The 16695-nt window shown below is 41.4% G+C and overlaps 1 long non-coding RNA gene across 2 annotated transcripts in view; it reads left to right on the forward strand.

Annotated features, from left to right (window-relative positions):
• LOC143437136 (uncharacterized) overlaps positions 1–3581 on the forward strand; it is a 33243-nt gene extending 29662 nt beyond the window's left edge. Inside the window, exon 4 of one of the 2 annotated variants that reach the window (XR_013106787.1) lies at positions 48–3581. This is a non-coding gene — a long non-coding RNA (uncharacterized LOC143437136). The remainder of the gene's footprint in view (positions 1–47) is intronic. The other variant, XR_013106788.1, reaches the window with a different exon arrangement.
• Positions 3582–16695: the final 13114 nt, after the last annotated feature.

The raw sequence follows: 16695 nt of genomic DNA on the forward strand, positions 1-16695 counted from the left end.
AAATGAAAGCTGTAGCTATTTGGTTGTTTGTTATTCTTCTCTTACAGACATTAGTGCCTCAAGGGACACTGGGAACATGGAGAGCCTCCAATATAGTCTCATCTGGAATGTCACCACGGCCAGTAATGGTAACACTATACAGTGTTTCTGAGTTCATAGAACTTTCAGCTTTGCTATCACGTCAACTTGACCTTGATGTAATCCTCTCTCTCAACAACTCCGTAGCTCATCTGCCATGAACCTGGGAAGAATTGAATGAACTCGACGGCACATTCCAAGTATTTAGCTGGAAATTATTTAAAGACAGGACTATTCCAAAGACAAACCAGATAACATGAATCTCAATGCTAGATAACATGAGCACAGAGTAAGAACAGGCTATCAGAACTGTAAGACAACTGGCCACCGACAACAGGAACAACAACCCCTTGAGCCTAAGGAACCAATCAATTAAGAAAAAGCAGAGACCTCACCACTGATTTTAATAAGAGGGATTAGGTAGAAGGATTTCATTTTAGATGGTTAAGGAGCTTTATATGACGAATGAAAAGTAGACATATTAGTAGAACTAGGACATAGATTGATGGCTAGGGGCCTAGAAAGTACAAACAGGGGCTGTTTGATGGGTGGGTACAGGTTTGGAGTTGTAAGATAGAACAGTCCTAGAGAATAGGTGCATGGTGAGTGTGCGTAACACTGCACAGCTGTGCTGCCAGCATGGTCAAGACAATGCATTCCGTTATGCGGTTCTCACACATTCTGTTGCTTATTTCTCACCTTAACAAAATGGTGGAGGAATGGAATCTGAATGTGTAAAGGAAAGTGGTCACAAGCACATGCGCACACATGCCCCACACACCCAAAACTGAAAAAGGATGTAAAAAGGCAGCTAATACCCCACGGTCTAGGAGCAAAGTTTTGGGTGTCACAGCCTAGAACTCAAAAGAGGCCCAGATGTTGGATATAGGTCCCTGAAGGACAGGTGAAGATGCTGGACAGCAGCACCATGGGTGTGGTACAGAGAATGCCAAGAGGACCCAGAGACTGGAACCCATCAACAGTATCCAGAGATGGGGTGGCTGCTGAGAGGAATGTGATGGGAGGAGCAAACAGGGAGAAACAGAGTTTCCCAATTCCTCTAGTCTTCCCAGCTCCTTGAACCAGTCTATATTGGCAAACCAAACAAAGTAGCTGGCAAAGGGGATATGCTTAGGACCAAAGAGCAGGGCAGGGAAAGATGGTTAAGGAGCTGAACAGTATTAGCGTAATACTAAGTACATGGGATGGCCAGGTCCTAGGGAAGGTAAACAAGAGGAAGGGGATGGCGCCCCTAAGCCTAAGGGCATGAAGAACAGATGTGTTGGAGCAACTTTGTCAGGAGCCTTAGGGCCATGCTGCAGCACACAGGCTACCCTGCAGGAGTTGTGGACATCTATCTAAATCATGGCCATGCAAGGTAGAAATTGAACAGAGGTAGGGAACCAACCTCCCCCTCCCTGACCCCCAACCACTGTCCCTTTCTAAATGAGGATCTGAAACTCTCATGAGCTGGCCAAGCCAGGGGCAGTATTTTGAGTTTTAAAATAAGTAGAATGTACATCATCAGCTTTTTTTTTTTTTTTAAATCTGCATTTTCGGTTTGCTGCCTAATAATAACACTGATAACAAAACAGAAATGCCTCCAAGGTAACCTACTTCACCTTATTCTCTCTCAAAGGCTTAGAAACAATTTGGTATGGAGAAAGTGTGTTTTTATTTTAAGCATGAAAAATCAGCGGGTTTTATGCCACTAAAATGCCAACAGCTGATCTTTACCTGTGCTGAACTATGAAGAGCAAGCTAAGTGCTTACTGGGCTTCTTTTTGGGAATTGTTGGAAACTGCATTGGCTTCAGGCCCCTCCTCTAAAATGGAAAGGATGATGCATGTCTCATGGGAGGTGGTGAGAATGAGACTATGGAAAGATAGGTTTTGTCTACCTTCAGCTTTCCCTAGAGAGATGAGTATCATTGAAAATACCACTGTTCTTATGACTGCTGCCATTGTCATCATCACCATCATCAACTTCATCATTGTCAAATTCATCTTCATCTTCATCCTTGTCATCGTCACCATTGTCGTCATCACCGTCAACAACATCATCAACATCACCATCCCTGCCGTCTGACTACTTGTCATTACTGTCATCATCACCAACATCATCAAAGCCATCTTCATCAATAGTCCCATCTTTGTTATCTTTACCATCATCACCACCATTACATCCATTATCAATACTGATCACCATTATCACCTCATTGTCATGGACACCGTTAAGTATTCCACAGGTCCTAAATATCCTTGCCCATAAGAATTTCCAAATTTTATGAAGCATTAAACCCTCTTGGCAGAAATATGAGATGGGATTTGGAATCAGTTCATCTATTTTTTCATCACTGCTTGTAAAATAGAAGGTAGGCATTTGTGAACCAGGCAGATGCATTTTCTGGTTCACATTGTGCTCATTGACTTAAGCAGATTTTCAAAACACCACAGCTGTAACTCCAGGATAGATATTTTCCTTTTACGTTACACTATTGTGGTAGTTTGAATATGCTTGGCCCACGGAGTGGCACTATAAGGAGGTGTAGCCTTGTTGGAGTAGGTGTGGTTTTGTTGAAGGAAGGCTGTCACTGTGGGAGGGTGCTTGGAGACATTCCTCGAGGCCACTAGTCTTGTCTTAGTGGCCTTCAGATGAAGATGTAGAAGTCTCGGCTCCTCCTGCACCATGCCTGCCTAGATGTTGCCATGCTCCCACCTTGATGGTAATGGATTGAGCCTCTGAACCTATAAGCCAGCCCCAATTAAATGTTGTCCTTTATAAAACTTGCCATGGTCATGGTGTCTGTTCACAGCATTTAAACCCTAGCTAAGACAACTGTGGATATTGTATGTGTGCATTCGTGCATCGTACCGTTGAAATGATGTTACCATTGGCAGGCCCCTTGGGAGCTTCTGAGTTTTCTGATTTACAGGAATGCTTACCTAGTGCTCTTGAATATTCTCCTTTAGCACTTCCAGATATGTTCTTCCACCCTACTCTGTCCTATTTTGTGTACTGCAGATATGATCTCTGCAGACTGAACCACCCAGGTTTCTTATATGTCTATGCATGTATATTGACAGAGGGATGGAAATATGCATAGGAAGCTTAAGTCATCAGATTTAAGAGAGTAGGGGTGGTAATGGTACTGGGAAGATTACCTCAGTGCTAACCTCCCACTTGACAAAATATAGAATTACCTGAGAGATGAGCCTCTAGTCATGTTTGTGGTCATTTTGACTGTGTTCACTGAAAGGAAAGGCTTGTCTACTGTGGGTGGCACCATTCTCTGTACTATAAACATGAAGAAAAGGAGCTGATCTTTTCTTCACTCTCTGTTCATTCATCCCTCTGTATCCTGATGGTGGGTACCATGGAGGGTAGGATCTGAACAGCTGCTTCAAGCTCCTGATCCTTGACTCCTCTGCCACGATGAACTGTACTCTTGAACTGTGAGCCAGAAGAAACCCTTTCTCCTTTAAGTTGCTTTTGTCAGGGTGTTTTATGACAGCAGCAGGAAAAGAAACTAAGACAGTAAGAGAACAAAAGGTTAGGATAAAATGAAAAGAATTTACATTAAAAATATTATGACAAACAAAACAAATTGGATACAAAATCATGCTATGTTTAATACCATTTGTTTGCAATTCTTGATAGTGCAAATTGACCTGTAGGGACAGAAAGCAGATCCCTGTTGCCTGGGGCCAGGGATGAGAGACTGATTCCTGTAGGCATGAGGAAACTTATTGCATACATTTGTAAAATCTTACTTGGTGACGAAACTGCCTTCGCCTAAATAGATATGGTTCACTGTGGGTAAATTATGCCTTACTAAAATTTGTGTTACAAACATGAAGAACTGAGCTCCACTCCCCCAGTATCTACAGTAAGAAAAAAAAAAGTTGGGTGTGGTGTCCAGTACTTATAACCCTAGCATTAAAAAAGAAAGCAGAGACAGGCAGATGCCTGGGGCTCTCTGAATAGCCAGCCTATCCTACATGACAAACTCCAAGGAAGAGATCCTATCTCAAAAAAATCAGGTGGACAGCACCTGAGGAATGACAGCAACGTCCTCTGACCTACCCTCTCCCCCACGCAATGCATTCATGCACGCTCTAATACAGGGACTCACAGACACACATGCACAATATCCACAGTATAACCTAAAAGGAAAATACATATCACGGTATCTGCTTAACTGGATGAGCCCATGATGTGGACCAGAAAGTGCCTCTGCCTGATTCACAGATGCCTGTCTGCTATTTTACAAGCAGCGATGAGAGAATCAATGAGCAGGAGGTTCCTGAGGACAGGGCTTATCCAGAAGTGTTAATCTTGTTGATGACATGACTCTTCACAGAAATAAGGCCCAGGAGTACTGAGAGAAAGGAGAAGAAGTAAAGCAACTGTCTCTGGGATCCAGTGGGGATCTCATTAGAGCAGAGAGAGCTTTCTGCAGTAGACTGTGGAGTTCTATGGCCTAGAGGAGGAAAGCGACCACTGTGCTGCTGCGCTGAGAGATGCTCACAATCCTTTTCAGTTTTGGTTCCTCACTTTATAAGCTGAAACTCGTAATAGCATTCAAACGGAAAATTTGCAGACTCCAATTGCTACCGAGAAACACTTCCAAAGGCAGGAAGAGCCAATATCTACAGATTCAGGCATAAAATGTGTTTGAATCATTAGCTCTGTGCTAATTGTTCGAGGAAATTTAAAACAACACAATTTATTCCCTCAGTTTATGGAGCTAAACAGTCTGTTCTCTGCCTGCTAGTCCAGCAGCTCTCAGGCTGGCTGCACCCTGCATATACCCGAAGAACTTTTATAAAGTGTAGACTCCTGACCTGACCTTTAGCTCAGAGTTCTCAACTCTCCTAATACAATTCTTCGTGCTGTGGGGACCCCCCTCCCCCACCATAAAATTATTTCCACTGCTACTTCATAATTGTAATTTTGCTGCTGTAAGGAATCGTAATGTAAATATTTTTTGGAGACAGAGGTTTGCAAAAGGGATGGCGACTCCCAAGTTGAGAACCCCTGCTTCAGACTTTGCCTCTGGAGACCTGGATGCTAAGCGCTCACTAAGCCATTTCCATGCAGCTTAAAGCGTTGTTTCAGAGTACCAGAGCTGAAATGCAGGGAGAAGGAAACAGCCTACAGACATCTCCGTGGAGGGGCCGTGGGTGTTGTAGAAAGAAGCAGTGAGGCAGGAGACTTCCCTCTGGCAGGAAGTAGAACAAAGTCCAGAGCAGGGGCTGGGGGATGTTAATGAAGCTACTTATCTGGAAAGGCTGAGGGGGGCTTGGCAGGCAGGGAGGAGCAACACTGAGGCCTAGGCACAGCATGATCTACCAGATAGAAAGGGGTGCGCTGGAGGCAACAGGAAGGCAAGATCAGATGCAGGCCCTTGGATGCCACGGTGAAGTGGTGAAGTGCTGGTGTTTCACTCAGTGCCCAGCTGGAAGGTTACGGTAGGGTTGGGCTAGGAGATCCGATCCGATTCTCACACCTTTAAAGATTCTGTGCCTCCTGAATGGAGTATGTGCACTATGAAGCATAAGGGTAGACAGGTATCGGGGTTTAACAAACTCACCACAGAGCTCCAGTGTTCAGAAACGAGGCCCAGACTTGCCTAGATCCGCTTTTGCTCACGAACCCCTCCACAGTCCAGGGAGACAGATGGGTCAGGGGAGAGCCTTCATGCCCCTTGGGGGGAATTGCTTAGTCTACAGTTTTATTACCAGCTGTCCCTAGCGACGAGGATGGCTCATGGATTTAGGAGGAAAGAGTCCTCAAAACCAGGGTCCTCTGGCTCCAGAGCTGTGTTTTGTCCCCTTTGCTGCTGATCCTCAATGGTGTCATTAAGGGAGGCAGCTGAGATTGCAGCTGGTACACATTACTGTCTGTCCCTCCCTTTCAGCTGCATGGGTCCCTGGAGCTCTCTGACTGCTTCCCTCCCTCCTTTCAGCTCTCACTGGCTTTACAGGCCCCAGTGCCTCTACACCCTCATGTCAGCTGGCCCAGGGGGCACTCTGGCTCTCAACCCTGCGTTTTTATATCCTGAGAGAAAAGATGAAGGTGGAGGACCATGGTTACACTGTCATTCTCTCTGATGTCTCTAGCTTACTTCATCTCATCACCCCACCCCCATTCCCAGGTGGCCAAGAAGTTCCTTAGCAGGCTTCCTGGAACCTCTCTCCCACTTTCCTGCTTGTCTCCAGACTGCAGCTTGAGGGGAAAGTCAGACAAAACCGTGTACCCTGTTCACCTCCCACCTACTGTATGGTAGAAAGTTATATTCTTCCAAGCTCCTTGCCGTGTAACTGGAAACCGAAACGTTTATAAAATCTATTGTCTTCTTCAAAGAAGACCTTTGAACATCTTGTCTTTTTGCAAAACTCTTTTTTTAATGTCCAAAATCAGATCTTGACTTTATTTATTGATTGATTCATTTATTTTGGTTTGCATTTTTGAAGACAGGAAAAAAGAGAAAAGCACACTGCTTTTTCCAAATTGCAGCCACCATCACTCCTGTGGGAAGCTATCCGGATATTCCAGAGGAGAAAGCTTGTGGCTTGCTATTATCAGAGAGGAGCACCGAGGGGGAAGGAAGCAGATAAGGGAAAAAACTTCCCAAGCAGGACCTCTAGGATTGACCAGTGCACCTGATGACAATGGCATGAAGGTAACACATAAGAGTACTGAACACGTGGCGGACTTTCCGGAGAGGGGACTCTTAGGGCAGAAACAGGCTACCGTGAAGCAATCAAGGTCTCTGCTTTTAAACAACTTAAAATTCTAGCCAAGGCCAGGCATGATGGTGCACACCTTTAATCCCAGCACTTGGGAGGCAGAGATAGTTGGATTTCTGTGAGTTTAAGATCAGCCTGATCAACAAAGTGAGTACCAGGTCAGTCAAGGCTATACAGTGAGACACTATTTAAAAAACAAACAAATAATAGCAACAAAATAAAAATAAATTACATATATGAAATTGTCAAATAACAAAATTAATCAATAAAAACAAAACTAAATGTAAAAAAAATTCCAGTGAGAGAGAGAAGCAGATGGGAATTTGGCAGCCAGCTGCAAACAGTGGTGGTATTATGTTGGGCAGACAGAATAAGACAGCCTCTCCCTGGCTATGGACAGTGCACCAGGGATCAAAGTCTTTGTGGGTCAACTCTTACCAGGACAAAGGAGAAAAAACAAACCTCAACCAGACTCCAGGTCTACCTCAAGGCAAACTCTTGAGTGTTTAAAATCCGGGATCAGCCACCAGTGAATGTAGCCATGATCCGGAGGAGGGAAGAGACAGGTATTTAGAACTAGATCATTGTTATTCTTTGAGTTTTTATTCCAGAAAAAGTTAAAGGTGTTTTTTGGGAAGAGTTATAGAGAAAACCACCCACAAGGCAGGAAACCAGCAAGAGACAATGCACACTCTAGAGTCTTTTAGATTTTAACACACGGACTTTTTAGGCGAGAAGCTGCCTGTAGGGTGGCCTCTTCAGCTACTCAAAATAGCCCATGGTTTAGTTTGGGGCTCTGCACCTAAATATTTTTTGTTTGTTTGTTTATTTTGTTTCTTTTTTGTTTGTTTGTTTTTTGGGGTTTTGGGGGTGGTTAGGTACGATGGGGAGAAAAGAATTCATAGGCTTCTTTATTCTAATTGCTAGGTAAGGATGGGAGCGTAGAGAAAGGAGGGATAAAAACCCGCAAGGCTATTTGCAAGGAAATAGTCCCACCTGCTGGTATGAGCTTCAGTGGGTGAGACTGGAGTTCTTTTTCACGCACTTTACCACTTAACAAACGCAACCTTCGTGCTCCCTCTAGAGGCCAACACAGCGGATAACATCTCTGCAGGAGACGATCCTAAAAGCTGCAGTTTCATTTTATTAGTTAAATTTGTTCTCAGACAATTTCAGCCAGGCATACAGATCATCCTTACTGTGCCCCGTTCCCAGATCTCCCTACAACCCCTGTTCACCGCATTCCCATCCTTCCCTCAAATCTTTCTTTTGTGGTCATGTCTTCATTTCTTTTTGAGATCCACTGAATTTAACCGGTGCCGTCTGTGTGATGTAATCATGGACTTGGAGCTGGAGTCTGGTAGGCTGAGCAGTGGGCACACAATTAATGTTCCGTGGTACAGGACAGGGCCCTGTGGTCCCCCACCCCTTCTATGACTGATGATTGACAGAGCCAATCTTGTGTGCTCCCTTTGCAAATAACCAGTTACTGTGTGTTAAGGATTGCAAGGGTTGTACCTGGTCTAAAGGAGGCTTTCCCTTGCCATCCATGCCCATCTTTGAAACTTTACATAGTGCCTTCCCCTTCTTCCACAGCGTTGCCTGATCCTTAAAGAAAGTGGTGTACTTGTCTTGTTTAGGGCTGATGCCTTTTCTCTTTCAGCACAGCATGCTCAAGCACTTTGAAAGCTAGCCCACTGGGGCAGCGATGGGAGGGCAGTTGCGGCTCAGGCGCTGCTTGCTTTCTTTACATTATACAAACATCATATAGTTGTGTTACATCTTCTACAATATGGCTTTATCCTTTTATTTCTGGTTAGGCAACCAAGAGAAATGACAAGAGCCTGTATTGGTTTGGAGGCTTCCAGTGTATCCTGACAAGAGCCCGTGTAGGTATTCCACACTGGAACTGGGAGCTGTATTTAGTAACACGCTGCTTCTAGGAGCAGCCTCATCCAACCCAGCAGAGTAGCAGCCTTCAGCCCTCTTTTGTATGTTGGTTACAAGATAACAGGCTTGCACAGGGCTTCTTTTGGCTCTTTGTCCAAGGTAATACTCCCCCTTCTTTAACACCGTCCTCTCCCCAGTCCTCACCCCTTGTTTAAACCTTTCCATCCACAGTGTTTCTCCTCTATATTTTTCTTCATTTCTATAATATGCTTTACTTATGTTCTTACTATCCCCCTTCACTTAAGGCACCCTCCCCCCCATGACCTCTTCCTAGTTTCCTGGCTTTCACAGGCACTCCTTGTTAAGGAACAAACAGCAACAAAACAAAATAAAAATAAACAAAATAAAAGGCTAAATACCAAGAAAACAAACAACCCAATTAATCAATGGGCTTCAGAGCTAAACAGAGAGTTCTCAAAAGATGAAATCCAAATGGTAAGAAAACACTTGAAATGATTTTTGTCACTTTGGCTGTTAGAGAAAGGCAAACTAAACTATTTAAAGACTCCATCTCATCCTAGTCAGAATGGTCACCATCAAGGTTGTGGTTCTCTAAGGAACAGAACTGATAGAATGAATATATACTAAAGGGGTATTTATTAGATTGGCATACAGAATATGATCTGGGTGGTCCAAACATGGCCATCGCTCACCAGAGAGGCCAAGAACCTAGTAGTTGCCCTGTTTCCGTGGCTCTGTTTCCGTGGCCAGATTTCTAAGCAGTCCTGATAGGCACTGAAGGCTCCAGGAGAGCCATTGGCCTTCATTGAACATTGGAAGAGAAAAGCTAGGTCCTAATATCAGCAAAGCAATGCAGTGAGGTAGGCAAATCTGCCAACAAGAGTGAAAGAAAACAAGTGGGCAAAAGAAAAGGTTCTTTCATCTTTTATGTGTGCGGCCACTGGGAGGTGGGAAATCCCACTTCAGATAATCTGATCACAGAGGTGCCCAACACATCCCTCTTAGTTAATTCCAGGTCTAGTTGAGTTGACAGTGAATATTACCTAACTGAACAAGGACATCATCATTCCCATGCAAAGTCTGGTCTCTGAATGTAGAGCCACAGGAAACGTGAAGTGCCTAGTAATTCTAATAGCTGTACTCTGGCAGTGATCCCAGTGTTAGGCTCTGTCCCCCTGGATCCAGCAGCTGAATTTCAGAAACAAATCCCGGAGCCAAGGACAATGAACCTTAATAAAACCCAGGCTCCAGAGCCAGTCTTCAAGGTTTCAGTACAGGGATTCAGTGTAGCATTGAGACTCAATCCAGTCCCAAGGGTTTGACATGGGAACAGACACTGCTAATGGTTGAACAGAAGATGTACAATCTCATAGCCGTGGGTTCAGTTTGGGTAACAGTGTTTTATAAGCACACAGCTGGAAGGTAAATTTCTCTAGCTTTCAAGATTATTGCTGCAGTAGTTAACTATTCTTGAAGAACAAACACCAGAACATCATCAGTTGCCAGAAGCAATGAACAGATGCCATAAAGTATTCTGGCATTTCCTATATATGATGTAAAAGCACACTGTGATAAAATAAAAAAGAAAAAAGGAAAATTTAAAGGTACTTCCACAAAATTTGGCATATGATAAAAGTGTCACCTAAAATCAATGGGACAAAAGTGTTTTTTTTTTTTTTTCTTTTGATGGGTTTTCACTATATAGCTCTGGCTTGCCCATAATTCACTATGTGGATTAGCCCTGAACTCATCGATCTATGGGGGAATCAAAGCTATGTACCACCATGTTTGACTTAAAGACAAGTATTAAGAAAGGGTGTTGTCTTAGTTAGGGATTTTATTGCTCTGATGAGGCACTATAACCAAAAAGCAAGTTAGGGAGGAAAGGGTTTATTTTGCTTATATTTATGCAGCACTGGTCAACACTTAAGAAAGTAAGGACAGGAACTCAAACACGAGAGGGATCTGGAGGCAGGAGCTGATGCAGAGGCCATGGAGGGGTGCTGCTGCCTGACTTGCTCAGCCTTAGGACCACCAGCCCAGAGATGGTTCCACCCAGAATCGGCTGGGTGCTCCCCCATCATTAATGCCTTACAGCTGGATCTTACAGGAGCATTTTCTCAGTTGAGATTCCCTCCTTTCAGATAACTCTAGTTTGTGTGTCAACTTGATGTAAGACTAGCTAGCCAAGATATCAAGACAAATGAGAGGCCACTGAAGAAAACTATCAAATTACATTTATGTTGCATGCCATTCAAAAGACATAAATTCCAAATGTATCAGAGATTTACATGTAATAAAACTGCAAAAACCAAGTGTTAAGAGTAAACATGAGTTCCTCCAATATCATAGTAGAAACTAAGATTAAAATTCAAAAGCAATAAAATACTGATAATGTGACCACACAAAGTAAGAGTGGAGAACAAGGAAATAAACCCAGTATGAACAGGCAAAGCATAAACATGGTGTATATAATTACATCACTGTACTGGCTGGTTTTGTGTGTCAACTTGACACAAGCTCGAGTTATCACAGATAAAGGAGCCTTCCTTGAGGAAATGCCTCCATGAGATCCAGCTGTAAGGCATTTTCTCAATTAGTGATCAAGGGAAGAGAGCCCACTGTGGGTGATGCCATCCCTGAGCTGGTACCCCTGGGTTCTATAGGAAAGCAAGCTGAGCAAGCCAAGGAAAGCAAGCCAGTAACACCCCTCCATGGCCTCCGCATCAGCTCCTTCGTCAAAGTTCCTACCTATGTGAGTTCCTGTCCTGACTTCCTTTGGTGATGAACAGCAGTGTGGAAATGTAAGCTGAATCAACCCTTTCCTCCCCAGTTTGCTTCTTGGTCATGATGTTTGTGCAGGAATAGAATATCTCTGCTATGTAAGGCATTGTTGATCAACAGCAGAGAAAAAATAATATAAATAGATGAATTATCCCAAATTATGCTGAAGGCCCTTAAATACATGAAAGTACCAATGGGTAGGGATGTGTAAATGTTTTAATAGTACAGTGCTCTCTCTTACCTGTGGGGCACAAGTTAGAAAGTATTACAGATGTTCTGCTGGCACAGCTGTGGGAGATGATTGTACACAGAAGTAGCGTTGGTACACCCTTCTGGAAGGAAATCACACAATGCTTAACAATAATCCAGGGATAAAAAAGAAATGATATCATTACTTCTATCCACTCAGATCACAGTAAAATAAAAGACCTCAACAGCAGGAGAAACCACAGGAACCACACAAATACTCAAAGACTGAACAACCCCTCCCAGATAAGCACTGGGTCAGGGAAGAAACCAGGGAAGACATGTTAAGAACTCTAGATTATATGAAAATATTGTAATTCACCCAAACCTCTGGGATGTAGCTAAGGCAGTAAGAAGAGGCAATTTTATAGTCATAAATATTTAATTAAAAAACAAACCAACCGAGAGAAGGCAGGAGAGATGGCTGAGTGAGTGGTTAAGAGCACTTGTTGCTCCTTAGAGAATGAATTTGGTTCCCAGCAACCATATCAGGCGGTACATTACTGCTCATAAATTCCACCCATGGGAGTTGATGGCCTCTTCTGGCTTTTACAGGTACTGCACTCATGTGCACACGAGCATGAACAAATGTGCACACATACCCACAGATACTGAATAAAGAGTTAGCATCCTGAAAAAGTAAACAAGTTAATGAACTTGTCTTAGTTATTGCTGTGAACAGACACCATGACCATGGTGACTCTTATAAAGAAAAACATTTAGTTGGGGCTGTATTACAGCGTCAGGGGTTTAGTCCATTATCATTATGGAGGAAGCATGGTGGCATACAGGCAGACATGGTACTGGAGAAGGAGCTGAGAGTTCTACATCTTGATCTACAGGCAACAGCAGAAGACTATGTCATATTAGGCCTAGCTTGGGCATCTGAGACCTCAAAGCCTGTCTCCACAGTGACACACTGTCTCCAACAAGGACACACCTTCTAATAGTGCCACTCACTATGGACCAAATATTCAAACACATGAGTCTATGGGGGGTGGGGGGACAATTCCTATTCAAACCACCAGTAAACCCTTATCCAATCTAATCAGGAGAAAGAGAAAGAAGACCTGGTTTCATTAAAGTAGAGATGGGAAGGGATGGCAAACAGACTCCAATGAAATCCCAAGAATCTTTAAAGAAAACTGTTAAAAATTGTATTGCAAAAGTTAGAAAATCAAGAAGAACTAGATAGATTCCTAAAACTACCAAAACATCAAGAACAAATAAGCAACTTAAGCCAGACCCAGATGCCTATTTTTTTTATTCAAAATGATGCTCTGTTTTAAACAAAGAAATTAACAAAAGAAAAAGAAATAAATGCAATATGAGTACAAAAAGAAGTCAAAGTATCCTTATTTGCAAATGACATGGTCCAGTAATAAAAAGACACTGAAGACTCTACCAGAATACTCTAAAAGCTTATAAATACTTTTAGCAAAGTAGTAGGTACAAAAAAACCCAGAAGCTTTCCTATATACAAACTTTCCAAGAAAGAGATTAGTGGGAAAATCCATTCACTATAGCTTCAAATTAATAACAACAAATAACGCAGAAATAAACTGAGCCAGGGAGTTAAAGGACATCTACAGTAAAAATTGTAAGAAGAGTATAAAGAAACTAAAGAAGACATTAAAGGATATAAAGACATCTCCTCTCTGTCAATGCTCTTCCATAGGCAAAATTAATATTGTAAAAACATATTACCAAAGGAGTCTAGATGTTCAATGCAATCTCTATAAAAATTCCAATGATATTCTTCACTATTGTTGAAGTAGAAAATACTCCTAAGACTCATATGGGAGTTCCAAAGTGTTGCCACCATCAGCAACAGTTGAACCAGGTTCACCTGTAAGAGAAGCTGAGGATGGGAAAGGGCGGGAAGAGATGAAGCCAAGACAAAGTTCTCTGATCAAGGCTCAAAGTTTAATAATTTGCTTTCACATATAAAGGGGAAGCCCCACCCCCCAGAGTCTCTTCTCGGTTCAGCCCAGGGGCTGGGCAAGGAGATGGCAGTCCAGAAGGTGTCAAGGCTAGCTCAGTAGGCAGTCCATTCTTCTTAGCTCAGGTAGCAGGCTCCAGGGTGCCAAGGCTGGTAATGTAATGTCTCTCCTAGGTCCTATTGTTGTTTGGTTTATTGTGATAAAAGACTTGCAGGCCTTCTCAGGCCTAGGGAAGGGCACAGTTCCCCCCTTAATTTTTTAAGATAGCAGTGCCAATATCTGGACGGGGCACAATATTTCATCCTGTCTAGAGTCTAGAGTGGCTGGGCAACCGTGCCTGGCTTAGGTTGGCATTTATATTACTCCTATATTACCCATCATTGAGGAAATCATACATAGCATATTGATGTATGCCTCTGCCTTAGGTTTATGGGAGCTAAAAATTACTCCTATAATTACCTGTCATTGAGGAAAACATACATAGCATAATGATGTATGCCTCTGTCTTAGGTTTATAGGAGCTCAAAACACTCTTACCTGTCATTGACTAGCTGGCCATCATTGGCAAACTCTTTAGACCAAGACCACATTCAGACCAAAGGACCTGTGGGCATGCGCTAGATGCAGTTCTTCACAGTGATGTGTAACTGCCATGATGAATAGCTGAGCTTGCTGAGAAAGATCCTGTGTGAGGGCAACCAATCTGCTTAAAATATAAGGTTCAAAGGTTAAAAGCAACATGATTATCCAAACAATGTAGAAAATGAGGTTGGAAGTGGAAGTGTTTCATTATCTAATCCAACTGCTAATTAGCAGGGATCAGACACAAAGTCTGGCCACCAGGTATATAGTTGGTGGCTTTAAGTAATGATAAAAAACACTCTCCATTAAGAGTGGAGATTATTAAATCAACTGGTGGATAAAGATTTTGAACCATCTTTATCATAAGAATCATAATTATTAGGCTCAAGATCTGTGTCCACTTGAGGACCAGTCTTTTAGGCAGCCATCAGGCTCCAATTTTTTTTTCTGAAAAATGTAGACTGACCCACGACCCCAAATTAAAACAGGATCAGGACCACACCAAGTATTGTTAAGGGGCTTTTCTATAAGACCCTGGCAAATAAGTTGGAAGTAACTGGATGTCAGTGGCAATCCACTGCAGACTGACCTTTAGCATCAGTTTGCAGAAAAATTAAAACAAGACAAAAGCAAGGTGTGCTTTTGGTGACCTTGGGGTATAATTCCCCCTTTTTAGTTTAAAAAAGTCAATTTTTTTAAGAATTACTTGTAAAACCAGGGAAGAAGCACCATTAGCTGCTTTCCCCATATTTAGAGAGTTATGAAAATATTATTTTAAAGTTTCATAATCTCTCTTTTATAATTTCTTGTCCTTGAGGATAATAAGGAAATTAATTAATATTAATTTAATTAATATTAAATTGTCAATAAACATCTCAAATGTTTGACTGTAGCCAAATAACTGTAATAGTCAGTTCTATTATCTATCTTAGTCTGATATGGAACACCAAGTACAGGAAAATAATATAGGCAATAACTAATTATATTTTTAGTTGCTTCTCTTGCTAAAGTAGTTGCAACTAAAAGGTCTAAAAGATATCAAGTCACATGTACATATTTTAATTTTTTAAAATAAAAAATGAGTAGCATCTATTTGTCAAAATTGATTACATATAAGTCCTCAAGGCTTAAGACCATTATGAAAAATTAAAGATTTTGAGAACAAGTTTTTGCAATTTAACTTGCACACTTTCTTGAAATGACAAATTGTCGTCTTAAGCTATTATTATTTTGATGCTGTAAAGAATAAGACTGTATGGCCAATTATTTTTGAAAGACCTATAATATGTCTAGTATATAAATTTGCTCTGGCATTGTCCTGTGGTTCAGACAATCCAATGAGCTTTTAAATGTCTTCTAAAGTTAAGAAACAGTATTTTTATAAATAAAATTTTAGAATTAGCTATATTTAAGAAAGAAACAATTTTAAGCAATTATAAATCATGAGACGTATACTGGCCATGAGTATATAAATTGAAAGCTCGATTTTTTAGCATTTTAAATAGTGGCTACAACACATAATTTAATTATTTGTGTTGAAACAGGGGAAACTCAAGACAATAAATATGTGATTTAAGTACATATACTGTCTTCTCAACAGATGAGGCATCTGTAAATATAGTAAATATAGCAAACATCTTTTCTATGGGCTGCATGCATAGTAAATTTTAGGAACTATAAAAGCATGCATAGAGAAAAAGTGCAACATATGATTATCAAATTTGTCTAAAATGTTTGCCATGTAATAGGCCAAATATCATTATTTTTCAATAACCAATTTAACTGCTATTTGGAATAAGGAATAAACCTTTTATCCAAAATGCTTTTAGGATTTTATCATATAATCTTGTATTAACAGAATTATAATTTTATAATAGGATGTTTAAACTTTATTTGTAGATGAAGAAAGATAAATCCACCTTAATGGTTTCTTTTGTCAAAGGGCTGCTTGTAGACATATGAGTAGTAACAACACAAACAGCAAACAACTTATCAGTCTATATAATCTATCTGTTGATAACTAACATCTTACTCTATTTTCAGCAAAGCTATCTCTCCTTTATTAGTTAATTGTCAAGGGGAATTAGGACTTGCATCCCTTTGAAAATATCAAACAAAGGTTTAAATCCTCCTATGGTAAGCTTAAGATGAGGTTTTAGCTAATTAATATCTCTTAACAACTTTTAAAAATCACTAAACGCAAATCAAGATTAAAAAAAAACCATTTTCTTTTTGCATGTACACTTACAAGCCAGAAGATGGCGCTAGATCCCACCACAAATGGTTCTGAGCCACCATGTGGTTGCTGGGAATTCAACTTTTATATTTTTAATGATAAGTCTAGCCTTTAACGGCTGAGCCATCTCTCTAGCACCAACTATCTATTTTTATTAGAA

This window comes from Arvicanthis niloticus, chromosome 23 (genome assembly GCF_011762505.2).
Source record: "Arvicanthis niloticus isolate mArvNil1 chromosome 23, mArvNil1.pat.X, whole genome shotgun sequence".
NCBI classification, from domain to species: Eukaryota; Metazoa; Chordata; class Mammalia; order Rodentia; family Muridae; genus Arvicanthis; species Arvicanthis niloticus.